Source organism: Arachis ipaensis, chromosome B2 (assembly GCF_059453495.1).
Source record: "Arachis ipaensis isolate K30076 ecotype BB chromosome B2, ASM5945349v1, whole genome shotgun sequence".
In the NCBI taxonomy this organism is placed as follows: Eukaryota; Viridiplantae; Streptophyta; class Magnoliopsida; order Fabales; family Fabaceae; genus Arachis; species Arachis ipaensis.
Genome location: NC_142437.1, coordinates 68,955,102 through 68,961,537, shown reverse-complemented (window position 1 = coordinate 68,961,537; position 6,436 = coordinate 68,955,102).

Sequence of the window (6,436 nt, the reverse complement as noted above, 5' to 3'; positions counted from 1 at the left end):
TTGTAACCCTAGGCTACTGGTTTAGTATTTAAACAACTTTTAGAGACTTATTTTGTATCTCATGACATTTCAGATCTAAACTTTGTATTCTCTGACGGCATGAGTCTCTAAACCCCATTGTTGGGGGTGAGGAGCTCTGCTGTGTCTCAATGAATTAATGCAAGTATTTATGTTTTCCATTCAAACACGCTTGTTCCTATCTAAGATGTTCATTCGCGCTTAACTGTGATGAAGGTGATGATCTGTGACATTCATCACCTTCCTCAACCCACGAACGTGTGCCTGACAACCACCTCCGTTCTATATCCGATTGAATGAGTATCTCTTAGATTCCTTAATCAGAATCTCCGTGGTATAAGCTAGAACTGATGGCGGCATTCATGAGAATCCGGAAAGTCTAAACCTTGTCTGTGGTATTCCGAGTAGGATTCAAGGATTGAATGACTGTGACGAGCTTCAAACTCCTGAAGGCTGGGCGTTAGTGACAGATGCAAAAGGATAGTAAATCCTATTCCAACCGGATCGAGAACCAACCGGTGATTAGCCGTGCTGTGACAGAGCGCGTGAGCGTAGTTTTCACTGGAAGGATGGAAGGTAGCCATTGACAACGGTGATCCACCAACACACAGCTTGCCATAGGAGGACGTGCGTGCGTGAATCAGAAGACAGAGGAAAGCAGAGATTCAGAAGACAAAGCATCTCCAAAACTCCAACATATTCTCTATTACTGCACAACAAGTAATTTTTAATTTATGCTCTACTGGTTACTCACAATTCAATTGATAAACAGAATTGACTTCCTGACTAAGATTTACAAGATAACCATAGATTGCTTCAAACCAACAATCTCCGTGGGATTCGACCCTTACTCACGTAAGGTATTACTTGGACGACCCAGTGCACTTGCTGGTCAGTGGTACGCGTTGTGAAAAGTGTGATTCGTGATTCGTGCTACCAGTCTTCCTCAGTGGAAATCACTGCCTCTTCCTCCTCTCCAAGTTCGGCCGAGTGGGTAATGTTGATGGCTGAAGAGAGAACTTTTGCATGGTCTAGAATTCAGAATAAATTCCCGTTGCAAGTATAGCTTCTAAACCAACAAAAGTCCTTTCTTACAAACGTTTTTGTTGTCACAAGTAACAAACCCCTTAAAAATTGATAACCGAAGTATTTAACCTCGGGTCGTCTTCTCAAGGAACTGCAGGGAGGTATGTTCTTATTATTGGTTATGAGTTTTGTAAATTGGGGGTTTTGAGAGCAAGGAACAAGTAATTTAAATGACAAGTAAAATAAATAAATAACTATAAAATAAACTCTTGGCAAGGCATGAAAATTCGGAAGTCCTATCCTAGTTATTCTTATGAGAATTGAAGTTAATCCCACTTAGTTAACCTTTACGAAAGCAAGAGAAAGTTAAGTGAACTAATTAGTTAGATTTCCCAAGTCCTAGCCAACTCCTAAGGAAAGACTAGAGTTAGTGGAATTCAATTTAATTAGAAAACATAATAATCAATCACGATAAGTTTAATAACTCAAGAATTTCCAGTTAATCAATTAAAGCCAAGGATATGAAAAGCTAAATAAGAATTATAAATCTGAAATACCTCAATTGCATTAATAAGAGAAAATCAGTCTAAACATGAAGAGTTCACAAGCCAATTTGGCAACATAAGTAATTAAATGAGAGCATTAAAGTATTTGAAAGTAAAAGAGAAATATAAAGTAAAAGGAATATTGAACCTGATAAAGAGTTGAAATACTAAATTGAAATAATAAGAAATCCTAATCCTAAAACCTAAGAGAGAGGAGAGAACCTCTCCCTCTAAAAACTACATCTAAATCATGAAAAGTGAATAATTCGAGAGCTCTCTTTGAATGGATGCATTCCCCAACATTATAACCTCTAATCTGTGTTTTCTGGACTTGGATCTGGGCCAAAAAGGGCTTCAGAAATCGCTGGTAGCATTTTCTGCTTTTTCTGCACGTGGCGTCTGTCACGCGTCTGCGTGGGTCACGCGGTTGTGTCATCTGGGAGTTTTCCTTGTCACGCGTTTGCTTCGGTCACGCGTACGCGTCATCTGCGTTCTGCTCAAGGCACGCGTCCGCATCAGTCATGCGTTCGCATCACTGCCTTTTCGCGCTGGGCATGCGGCCGCGTCGTCCATGCGTTTGCGTCGCTGTCAGTTTCTTCAAAAATTCCAGTTTGTGCTTTCCTTCCATTTTTGTATGTTTCCTTTCCATCCTTTAAATCATTCCTGCCTTAGGAGATCTGAAAATACTCAACACACAAATCACGGTATCGAATGGTAATAAAAGGTAATTAAAATAATTATTTTCAAAGCATAGGAAACATGTTTTTTCACACATATCACATAATAGGGAAGGGAAAGTAAAACCATGCAATTTACATGAATAAGTGGGTGAAGGGTTGAATAAATCACTTGAATTTAGCACAAAATATATCATAAAATATGGGTTTATCAATGGCCTTGCACTATCTTTTTGGATTCTCTTCTGTATTGCTTGGGAGAGTACTAGGAGGGAGTTCAGTAATTTTCTTACTCAGCTGACCCACTTGTGCCTCCAAATTTCTAATGGAGGATCTTGTTTCAGTCATGAAACTTTGAATGGTTTTAATTAGATCAGAGACTATGGTTGCTAAGTTAGAATGGCTCTGCTTAGAATTCTCTGTCTGTTGCTGAGAAGATGATGGAAAAGGCTTGCTATTGTGAAACCTATTTCTTCCACCATTACTGTTGTTGAAGCCTTGTTGAGGCCTCTGTTGGTCCTTCCATGAGAGATTTGGGTGATTTCTCCATGAAGGATTATAGGTGTTTCCATAAGGTTCTCCCATGTAATTCACCTCTTCCATTGCTGGGTTCTCAGGGTCATAAGCTTTTTCTTCAGATGAAGCTTCCTTAGTACTGCCTGTTGCTGCTTGCATTCCAGACAGACTCTGAGAGATCATATTGACTTGTTGAGTCAATATTTTATTCTGAGCCAATATGGCATTCAGAGTATCAATCTCAAGAACTCCTTTCTTCTGATTTGTCCCATTATTCACAGGATTCCTTTCAGAAGTGTACATGAATTGGTTATTTGCAACCATTTCAATGAGTTCCTGAGCTTCTGCAGGTGTCTTCTTCCGATGAAGAGATCCTCCAGCAGAGCTGTCCAATGATATCTTGGACAGTTCAGACAGACCATCATAGAAGATACCTATGATGCTCCATTCTAAAAGCATGTCAAAAGGACACCTTCTGATCAATTGTTTGTATCTTTCCCAAGCTTCATAGAGGGATTCACCTTCCTTCTGTCTGAAGGTCTGGACTTCCACTTTAAGCTTACTTAATTTTTGAGGTGGAAAGAACTTTGCCAAGAAGGCATTGACTAGCTTTTCCCAAGAGTTCAGGCTTTCCTTAGGTTGTGAATCCAACCATATCCTAGCTCTGTCTCTTACAGCAAAAGGGAAGAGCATAAGTCTGTCGACTTTAGGGTCAACCCCATTGGTCTTGACAGTGTCACAGATTTGCAAGAATTCATCTAAGAACTGATGAGGATCTTCTAATGGAAGTCCATGAAACTTGCAATTCTATTGCATTAGAGAAACTAATTGAGGCTTAAGCTCAAAGTTGTTTGCTCCAATAGCAGGGATTGAGATGCTTCTCCCATAGAAGTCGGGAGTAGGTACAGTAAAGTCACCAAGCACCTTCCTTGCATTGTTGGCATTGTTGTTGTTTTCGGCTGCCATGGTTTCTTCTTGTTTGAAAAGCTCTGTTAGGTCCTCTACAGAGAGTTGTACTTTAGCTTCTCTTAGCTTTCTCTTCAAGGTCCTTTCAGGTTCAGGATCAGCCTCAACAAGAATGTCTTTGTCCTTACTCCTGCTCATATGAAAGAGAGAGAAGAAGAAAGTATGAAATCCTCTATATTACAGTATAGAGATTCCTTGAGATGTCAGAGGAAAAGAAGAATAGAAGGAGGAGGTAGAGAGGAGAGAATTCGAACTTATAGAGAGAGGTAGTCCGAATTGCACATTGAGAAAGAGTGCTAGTCCCTTAAATAGAAAAATGTGAGAAGGGGGGAAAGAATTTTCGAAAACAAATTAAAAAGATTTTGAAATAATTAAAAAAATTTTTGAAAAATTGATTGATGATTTTTGAAAATTAAAGTTGAGAAAGTAGTTAAGTGATTTTGAAAAAGATTTTGAAATTAGAAATCAAAAAGATATGATTGAAAATTATTTTGAAAAAGATGTGATTGAGAAGATATGATTGAGAAGATATGATTGAGAATCAAATTAAAAAAGAAAGTTTTAAAATTAAAGTTGATTACTTGACTAAAAAGAAATTAAAAGATATGATTCTAGAATTTAAAATTTGATCCTTTCTTAATAGGCAAGTAACAACTTGAAAATTTTGAATTAAATCATTAATTATAGCAAGGATTTTCGAAAATAGAGAAAAAATATAAAATGGAAAGAAATTGATTTTGAAAAGATATGATTGAAAAGATATGATTTGAAAAAGATTTGATTTTGAAAAATTATGAAAATTTGCAAAAGATTTGAATTAAAAACAAAATCTTACCTCTTGTGCCATCCTGGCGTTAAACGCCCAGAATGGTATCCATTCTGGCGTTTAACGCCCAAAATACTACCCTTTTGGGCATTTAACGCCCAGCCAGGTACCCTGGCTGGCGTTTAAACGCCAGTTTTCCTTCTTCACTGGGCGTTTTGAACGCCCAACTTTTTCTGTGTAATTCCTCTGCTGCATGTTCTGAATCTTCAATTCTCTGTATTATTGACTTGAGAAGACATAATTTTGAAAATTTTTTTGAATTTTTAATGATGAGAAACAATCAAAATGCAACTAATCATGGAAAACTAAGATCAAACAAACAATGCATGCAAGACACCAAACTTAGAAATTTTCATATTAGAGATACTAACAAATTGAGAATGCATATGAGAAACAACTAAACACACAAAACAAGAGACTTTAAGGATCAGAGCAAGAGAATCATCAAGAATAACTTGAAGATTAATGGAGAACATAATGCATGTATTCGAAAAATACAAGAAAATTAAAAATAAGCAGGACACCAAACTTAAAATTAGACACTAGACTCAAACAAGAAACATAAAATATTTTTGATTTTAAGATTTCATAAATTTTTTTTTTTGTGATTTTTCGAAAATTATATGGAAAAGATAATAAAGAGATTCAAAATTTTTAATGAGAATTCCAGGAATCATGCAATGTTAGTCTAAAACTCCGATCCAGGAATTAGACATGGCTAACTAGCCAGCCAAGCTTTCAGTGAAAGCTTTAGTCCAAAACACTAGACATGGCCAATCGCCAGCCAAGCTTTAGCAGATCATTACGTTCAACAGCAAGATTGATAGAAATCAACAAGCCCTTGTGATGATAAGTTGAAACCTCGGTCCAAAAGATTAGACATGGCTTCACAGCCAGCCAGACTTCAACAAATCATCATGAAACTCTAGAATTCATTCTTAAAAACTCTGAAGAACAAAATAGAAATACATATTTTTTTGAAAATTTTTTTCGAAAATAAAAAGTAAAAAGCTTAAACATAAAATAAAATTACCTAATCTAAGCAACAAGATGAACCGTCAGTTGTCCAAACTCGAACAATCCCCGGCAACGGTGCCAAAAACTTGGTGCACAAAATTGTGATCATCAATGGCGCCAACAACTTGGTACGCACAATTGTAATCTCAACTCTTTGTCACAACTCCGCACAACTAACCAGCAAGTGCACTGGGTCGTCCAAGTAATAAACCTTACATGAGTAAGGGTCGATCCCACGGAGATTGCCGGCTTGAAGCAAGCTATGGTCATCTTGTAAATCTCAGTCAGGTAGATTCAAATGGTTATGGAGAATTGATAATTAAAAGATGAATAAAATATAAAATAGGATAGAGATACTTATGTAATTTATTGCTGAGAATTTCAGATAAGCGTATGAAGATGCTTTGTTCCTTCTGAACCTCTGCTTTCCTATTGCCTTCTTCCAATCATTCATACTCCTTTCCATGGCAAGCTTATGTTGGGTTTCACCGTTGTCAATGGCTACCTCCCGTCCTCTCAGTGAAAATGTTCCAAATGCGCTGTCACCGCACGGCTAATCAGCTGTTGGTTCTCGATCATGTTGGAATAGGATCTATTGATCCTTTTGCATCTGTCACTACGCCCAACACTCGTGACTTTGAAACTCGTCACAGTCATCCCTTCCCAGATCCTACTCGGAATACCATAGACAAGGTTTAGACTTTCCGGATCTCAGGAATGCTGCCAATTGATTCTAGCCTATACCACGAAGACTCTAATCTCATGGAATGGAAGGCTCGGTTGTCAGGCGAGGCAACCATGCGTCATGAACTAGAAGGCTAAGAGATACGCACTCAAGCTATTGC